Raw genomic sequence first — 9,406 nt, 5'->3', positions numbered from 1 at the left:
TTGTGACCACAATCGTGTATGACTGGTAGCAAGATCAACATGATTACTGTTCCAAAGCCCAGTAACCTGCAGTCTGTATGCATATGATAGTGCTTCTTGTTTTAAGTGTATGTGTAATGGTTTGATATTTAGAAGTGCCTCAAGAGCAGCAGTCGGAGTCGTGGTGAAAGCACCAGTCAACGCCATGAGCGCCATTCTTTGCAGATGGTTTAGCTTTGACTGGACTGTCACCACCTCTCCCCTCTGCCACCACACAAGGCATCCGTATGACAGTATTGGACGTACAATTGTCGTGTAAATCCAATAGATGTATTTAGGTTTGAGACCCCAGGTCTTTCCAAAAGTTCGTCTGCACTGCCCGAAGGCCATGCACGCTTTCTTGACTCTGAACTCAATGTGAGCAGACCAATTCAGTTTGGAATCCAATATGACTCCAACGTATTTGACTTGATCTGCACACAGCAGCTCAGAATCAAAGAACTGCAAGGGACGAACCCCGGTTGTTATTCGCTTCTTCGTGAAAAGAACCATTGAAGTTTTGCTTGGGTTAACTGATAGTTTACCCTGTCGACACCACTGTTCGACGGCTCTTAATGCCTGTTGCATTAAGTCAAAGATTGTTCCGATGCAAAATCCAGTAATTAGTATTTGGTAATCGTCAGCAAACCCGTAGGTTGGAAATCCAAGCTCATTGAGTTTCTTCAACAAGCCATCAGCTACTAAGTTCCATAACAAAGGTGACAGAACGCCGCCCTGAGGACAACCGCAAATACTCAACTTCCATATCTCAGCCTGTCGCAGTGACGAGCAAAGTATGCGGTTACTAAGCATTGCGTTTATCCAACCTGAGATACATGCAGGTATCCCATGACCGCGCGTCGCTTCCAGAATAGACTGGAAGGACACATTGTCAAAAGCACCCTCAATATCTAGGAATACACCCAAGCTAGATTGCTTGAGCGAGAAGGCTTTCTCAATGTTGTAAACAACATCGTGAAGCAGAGTGATCGTGGATTTCCCACACTGATATGCATGTTGCATTTTGTGCAGTGGGAATTCAACTAAACTAACGTTCCTGATGTGATGATCGATTATCCGTTCCAAAGCTTTCAGAAGAAAAGAACTTAAGCTGATAGGCCTAAAACTCTTGGCTTCTTCATAGCTTGAGCGCCCCCCTTTGGGAATAAATCTAACAGTTATTTCTCGCCATGCTTTCGGGATATACCCGGTAGCAAGACTGGAAAGCAAAATCTTTTTCAAGACATGTTTAAGAATATCAAATCCCTTTTGCAGTAGCACGGGAAGTATTCCATCTTTTCCGGGTGATTTGTATGGAGCAAAGCTGTCAACTGCCCACTTGACCGATTCAGTGGAAACCAATGTGCGTGCTAACGCCCACGAGTCCGAATCACCAGAATGAGATCTGTGAACATTGATCAACTCCGGATCGATACAACCTGGAAAGTGTGTGTCGAAGAGACAATTAAGAACATCTTTTTCGTCTGTCACATAAACACCATCTCTGGTTTTCAAGGAGTTCATCTGAAAATCATTCGATTTGGAGAGAATTTTATTTAATCTGCTAGCCTCGTTCAGACTAGAGACATTAGTGCATAGGCTTTGCCAGCCAGCCCGTTCTGCAGATCTAAGACATTTCTTATATGCACTACGAGCTGACCTGAAAGCCCTGGAGTCATCACGCTGACGCCGGTTCCAAGTTCTTCTCATAACTTTCTTCATTCTATCAAGCTCAGCCCTCCACCAAGGGGTTCCCCTAGTCGATTTAACAGTACGAAGTGGACAAGCTTCTTCGTAGGATGCTAATATGAATGAGTTTGTCGTATCCACGACGTCATCTAAGTCGTCTAGTTGACTAATTGTTGGAAAATATCCATGAAATTTAGTCGCTAAGTTTTCCAAAAAGAGGTCCCAGTTTGTAGACTTAGGATTACGATATGTCACCACATTGAAGGTGACATCAAAATGCTCGAAAAATATATATTTATGATCGGATAGAGACGGTTCAGTTTCATTTGGAACCTGCCAATTTCCCAGTTCATGCAAAATTCTATCAGAGCAAAGTGTTATGTCTAACACCTCCTCCCTCCCAGACCTCGCAAAAGTTGGTCGGTTTCCCACATTCAGAATATGGAGATTTGTACTACTTATGTACTCCATCAGTTCAGAGCCTCCAGATTGATGTCTGAGCTGCCCCAAATGATATGATGAGCATTCGCATCACTGCCGATAATGAGCGGAAGCCCATTTCTGCTACAATATGATACAACGCTTTTGAAATCATCAGAAGGAGATGATTCGTTATGCGGTAGGTATGCTGAACAATATATATATATTTTTGTCTACGTTTCCGACAGTCAGTGTAACTGTGACAACACAGATATCGCGAGTTGTGAGCTCCGATATGAGACACGCGTCAATAGCCTTATTTGCAAGAATGCAAGCACGAGGCATTTCACGTGGGTTAGTCATGCCTGTCTTGTTGTAAGCAATGAAGGCAGTGTTAAGTAACTTTCCAAAATAGAAGTTTCCTTTATGGAAATACGGTTCTTGAACCAATGCTATGGAAGCTTTACCTTCCTGCATGAGTCGAGATAAATTCATAGTTGCTGTACGTTTATGTTGGAGATTGACTTGTGCTATTCTAACCATTGTTGATTAGAGAACTGTACATTTCATCTGCAACACAAATTGCACAACAACTAGAGGACACCAAGCGAGTTGGGATGTTAACGCATTTTGCGAGCCATATCAGGTTTAAATGGGACATGATCATTTGATTCCCACGATTTGCGAAGAAAATAATGGTCCACTGTATCAGAGATTCGCATAACACAGTAAGGGCAGAACCCAAAATGCTCCGTGCGCGACTGGCATATTTTAGACCCTCCAGTCATTAAGTCCTCGGCACGGAACTACACCTTGACTTAGGGTCTCCTACTTTCAGTCGCCTCCTACGACATGGGAGCAGGACTCCAGTGGCTCAATTCTAGGCCGGATACCACACGGCCTCTGGGCAGGTTCATCTGTACACATCGAAATTTGATAATCGAAACTCAACAAAACTTCACAGAACTACCATCAGCCGAGAGTCTCAGCAAACCCCCAGCCAACAAAAATTCGGCAAAATTAAGTGGATCATCGGTGAAAAAAAAAATCGGTGTGTAGAGTGAACGTTCCGCTGCGTAATGCAGCATACTGGGGAGTTCGCCCGACTCTTCCCAGGCTCCGTTCGCCATTGAGAATGTTTTAAACCCCCTCAATAATTTTACCCATAGCACGGGTCGCATGACACTATGGAATTGGGGTTCCCTGTTTGGCAGATTTTTACCACTGAAACAGGTAGTCCGTAGTGTAATTCTTAGCCGGTTGAAACAACCACTACCGACACTACACGGCTTATCTAGGCTGTTCGGTGAAAGAAGCTGACATTGAAGAACAGCTTCCATATTTAGATGGGCAAACAACCGCAGAAGGAAGGAAGGAAGGAAGGATAACGGGAGGAGAGGGATTTGGGCTAAGCGCTTATTTAAAGGCGGCACTGGCTCGCCTTGTCAGGGCTGCTTTAGGGCATGTGGTATTTAGGCCTAGGACGTATAGGGCCCACTACCTCGTCCTAACACACCCGCAGTCAGCCCCCGCTGCTGGTTCGGGTCGCGAATCACAACTAGTTGCTATCGCGATTAAGCATTATCCACCACCTATGACCCGCCCGGTTGCTTGCAGCTCAGCTTCCCACGTAGCGTTCCTCCACCACCACGGGGCCCGGGTTAACCTTGGCTTAACCGATTCAGCCAAACTTTGTCCTAAATGAAAGGTGTTTTATTCCCATAAATGGCTAATGAATTTCATCCCGATCCGACTTCCGGTGCCGGAGTTATGGGTTGTGGTGTGCGGTCACAAAGCAAAGTCCGATTCAAACCGATACTTCGATTAAAGCAAAAAAGTTAAAAATTTCGCTAAAATGTCTCTCAATCAACTTACATTTGCAGTTCTAGTTTACTGACGGCCAACCGAACTTTCGTTGACTACATTGACCACCATAGACGGTTCCGGAAGTGCCCGGGAAAAGCGGCCATCTTTCAAAACTAACAAACTCACATCAGTTTCTCGGAAACGGTTGAACCGATTTTCACAAACTTAGTCCCAAATAAAAGGTATATCATTTTCATAGACGTCTATAAAATTTCAAACGGATCGCTTATATGGATCCGGAAGTATGGACTCAACCGTCCGGTCACATATAAAATTCCCATATAAGCCGCAACTTATTTTTTTTCAAAAGGGGACCTCATGAAATTTCAGGAATCTAATTCGTATTTTTGATGCCAAACACCTTTAAAATGCACGAAGCGTCGAGATTTTATGCTATGTCGATTTTTTTTTTTTAAATTGGCTTTTTAGGACTTTCCACCTTTTCTCAATTTAATACTACCGTGGTTGAGTGGAATTTTTGACGTAGGACAACGTCTTTGTTTTCGATATGGGGCAAATTCTACAAAAATGGTATGTAACGAAAAGTGGTCCAATTTTAAACGCATATAATTCAGCCATCTCATGACAAATTTTCAAATTTTTTGCGCCTTCCGCCCTGAAATACTTCTAAGAATAGACACAAATACATAAACGTAAAGATTTGTAATATCATAGCATTAAACATTTAAATAATGAACAACCTAGTCAAAATATCGCGCATTTACACACAGAATATAGCGCTTCCCAAGTTCAGCACGACAGATTTGTGTACCTAGAGCGCTACGCTTCTATGAATGACGTCATCATCGACTGTTTAAAGAACGGATTTAGCCGGACAAGCTCAGTTGCCTGTTGAACGGCAACTAAGCCAGTGTAGCTGAGTTAGAAGTCCGTTACACTGGCTGTGGAGGTAAGCTACCCAGTGCCGTCCAACACGCGACTGAGCTTGTCCGTTCAAATACTATGCTTTCTCTTGTGTTGTGCTCGTTTCCAGCACACTTTTATGTACAATCTCTAACACAATAATTCGTAAACGAAATCGCATGTACATTCGAGCTCCATTTGCAAACACGGTTAACATAATGTCGTGGTACTATTTGTCTCTTTTGCTCTGCCCATCATCATTAGCGTTGACTCATTTTGCTTTGTGCGCTTGGGTTTAATGTTTGAGGCGAATGTGTAAGTAGGTATATCTAATTTGTTAGCAGGTTTACAATATTCATAGATTTTTCTGTAATGTAACAGATTTTATTCACAATTTTTGATCACAGATAGCAGATTTTTGGCACTTTGATGAAAATTTCACAGATTTTTGGAAATATTGTGATTTTTTACGGATTTTTCGGAAATTTATCACATATTTTTTTCCTGTTTCAGTTATCGCAGATGGTAAAAATATATTTTTAACTGAAACACAGATTTCAACGTGGCATCTCTGTTTCTTAGCGGTTACATGCCTAACCTACATGATAGCAATCTGTGCTTTCGTTGCGCAAAGACCAAAACTTCTTAGCAACAAATTTACGCGGATCGATGGAAAGCACAACGAAAGTTTATTATTTACGTTCGATCAATTCATTGATTTATTTCCACTTCCCGTGATTTATTTCCACTCAGCCTATTCTATTTTGATTCTGTTAATAGATACATACTACAAAGCCTATTTATAAATGAATACACTGTCACTCGAAAAACCGTTACAAAACGCTTCTAAGTCCATATATAAAACTGTTTTCGATTCTTGTATATTTATAGTTTCGATATATGATGAAGACCACTGCATTCGCTACATGTGTACGCTACATACTTTAGGAAAGTTACAATAATGGTAAAATTTAACTAGAAAGCTTGGTCTATACATAAAATGTGATTATAGTATCTAAAATTAGATTTCTCTTCACCGGTCCGGGTTTTTACCACACGCACAATCGAAACGTTTTTACAATTTTTAAAAGCTGATCTTGTGCTATAAAGATTTAGTTCCACATATTAGTTCGGTCACGGTTTTCTGTCTTCTTTCTTCTCTAATAAGTTTAATCGGATTCGATCACCTACTACAAATGATATGATCTGATAACCAAGAAGGTTTGGTTCAATATGTAACATTCGATGTTTATTGGTTGTGCTTAAAATCTATTCTCACTATACGAGCTCCGTGAAAAATACCAGCGAAAAAGTTTCTTTAGCCGTCATTCATAACAGATTCCACTTGTCCGTATTTCGTTTAATATGCTCAGCTTTAGTGGGCAATGTTGAGTCGTGTATACCAACATCAACTTTATCATCTTCTGCATACACGGAGATCTTGGTTCTGATATTGTTGTATTCGATGTCGTGTGTCATGTTACTCTTCGCTATGAAGTTTTCTGCTTATGCTAAACGTTATTAAAACACATTTTTCCACGTGCTGTAGCTGTGTGTAGGTTACTTGATCAAAATAAAGCTCCGTTTTCACTTTTACTAATTCCATTTTATGCCGAACGCAAGTTATCTTCAAATTAACCGAAATTGTGTTATCTCGAAGTACGGGCACTTTCATATCCTGTAGAAAACTCATTTTACTGCGCAGACTGAGGCAACGATACTATATTGCTTGTACAGCGAATAAGTAACAAAGAGAAGCCGAGTTTTTCTACTTGTACTTCATGTCGTAGACTGAGTAGAAATTCATTAGAATTCTGAGAATGTTTGCATAAAAATTCACAAAATGCCGTCAAAATTTTGAGAAGGATTTCATCAGATTTCCGGAATCCAGTATCCTGAGCATGATTTTGTCAAAATACTGAGAAATACAATTACTATTAATTATGATGAAGCTTAATGACTGTGTCTTCAAGTTTGCTTGAATCATTCTTATAAACTGTTAATCGTATACTTACTTGGTAAAAGCAAAAATATAACCGAATTTACTTATTCATACATTTATCAAACTACAATAAAACGCGAAAAAAATCAATTAACATAAAAGACTCAGCTCTTCGATCATAGCGATAACAAAATTTAAAGCTTAAGCTATATTGAAAGGAATTATAGAAGAAAAACGGTTTAGAAACTATTACAAATAAATAACCATTTTTTGAGTCAATTTTCATTTCATTTTTTTATAATTGCTCAAAATCCTGTACTATTATTGTTTCGCTTCATTTCATCGAAAACATCAGAAATTGAAATCAGCCCATTTTAAATACCTTAGCCTAAGTTCAATTTTATCAAGTTCCTACACACTCAACCAACCACCAATCAACCAAAACCAGATCAACCGACCAGTCTCGTATTGCCGAAACCACTTTCCCATCGAGTCCCCACTTAGTCCGACTAAAGACAATCCCAGAACTGCAGAATCAACAATGTACTAACATCCATCCTCATCACGGTTCAGTCCAACAGCATGGACGTGTGTTGCTATATGAGGGCAGAAGCCGTAATGAACCACCACTTGCTACTGTACAAATTTATACCGCTTACCTTACCTGCTTGCCCTGCATATACATAGGGCTATCAACTTTGGATACTCAAGTTTCCATAAACCTGCTTACGGGTGGGAGGAAGCGATCGGCAACGGAACAGACGGAAATCTGTAAATAAAGCGAACGCAATCTGCATTCAATTCAATCAAAAGACCTACGCTTGAAAGAGCACTTTTGCTTCTTCCCATTCGAATAGCCGCCCCCATCCTGTTCCTTGTTCCAACGGACGACTAAGATGGGTCTTGCTTGGAAATGGGGGGGTGAAACAGTCTTGGAAACAGAAAACGCCACCAGTTCGGTTCCGTTCCCAGATCGGAGATGGTCCCCAACCCCACTCCGTAGTATAGGTACCAGTAGTAATCGTGGCAGCAGCATTCAAGATGCGATTCAAAGCCAAACATAAGCTTTTTACGATTGATTATGTTTGCATTGCGCGCTCCTTTTGTGTGTCTGGCAAACTTTCCTGTGCTACGGATCGGATCCTTGGAACAAGAAATAGAAATGGAATAAAAGTAGCAAAAGGACACGGGTGTTTTTTTTGCTTAAATTTCGTCATTCTATTGAGCTGTATTGGAAGGAAAAAGTATTTGAGTAGCTTCTGACAATCCTCACTGTTCTGACAATTGACAGAAAATTGACAAAGCTAATCCTACTTAGAAGTGCCGCGACGTCTTTTTATTTTTTTTTTCTCCAATGAGACCAATCGCTTCGGAATCCCACCGTCAATATGTTCAAACACGACGCTATTTCACGGGCACCATCTCTGCATGCAATCTACATGTTTCCGAACGACAAAGTGTGACTAAGTGGTCACAGGAATCCGCCTCGACACGATCGCCGTACATTTTCGAACATTGCTTTAACCTCTTCCACGCCTACTACGAATGTGTATATTTAGATTTGCTCGCCTGACAGACAGAGAGAGAGAGAGAGAGAGAGGGTGTGTGATATTTGGGTAACAAAAAAAAGTTGGTAACCGACATGGGAACGGGTTGCAGATTAAAAGAAACCCAAACCGAACAAAATGCTGAAAATGCAAAGTAGAAACCTATCGATCCGATCACCGTAACACACGAATGTGGCCGAGACGAAGTCCAACAAATGTCAGCAATAGTCCAATTCCGAACTGTCGTCGTTTATTTGTTCTGTTTGTTTGTTTGTTCAGGTGCGGTTCCGAGTCCACTGTCTTCTGACGATAAAGGATCTACCACGAAGGTATCCCAATACGGGACAGTTGCACTGTGAAAAATGTTGCTTGTCATATTTTTTTAACTTGACTTAAAATCACACAGAAATTTCAACAGTGCTGCTATAAGTAGTGGGCGGCAGTCAATGCGAAAAAAAAACCCAAACCGAACAAAGTAAGAATGGGAATAAACCGTAGACTGCCATAATAAGGATAATCTTTAATTTATAAGGCTAAGCCAAATGACGTGAATGCTTGAGAACGTGCTTCGCTATTTCCTGCATTCTAACCGTTTTGTTTTGACTCTTCCACAATGACCAAATGGAAGAAGCTCTTATTTCGGAACAGACCATTCACTACTCCAGAGGTGCTCTCGAGAATCAAGTCAAAAGGTTCTACAGACTCTTGAGGCTGCTTTTCCGAGTCTCATTGACGAAGAAAAAAAACTGAAGTGGGTAACAAGGGCGACGTAAGGACGACGGTAAACAACGGAACGAAGATAATGGACAGTGGACATGAGACGGCTTTAACCGGCGGAAGGTATGTGTTTTCGAGTTATGTATGTTTTTCGGTTCCGTTTGATTTGTCAGACTAATATTCAAAATATTTTCTTATGAATATGTGACGCACGATGAATTTGAAATATAATGGAAGCATCGCATCAATTAAATAAGTTTTAGGATAAATCAAACAGTTTTGAAAATGAGTAGTTTTGACCGTAAAAAAGCAAATGATAAGTTAAAAGGGGCTGCAAAGTTAG

The sequence above is a fragment of the Topomyia yanbarensis genome, chromosome 3 (genome assembly GCF_030247195.1).
Source record: "Topomyia yanbarensis strain Yona2022 chromosome 3, ASM3024719v1, whole genome shotgun sequence".
NCBI lineage: Eukaryota > Metazoa > Arthropoda > Insecta > Diptera > Culicidae > Topomyia > Topomyia yanbarensis.
This window is presented reverse-complemented; position numbering follows the sequence as displayed.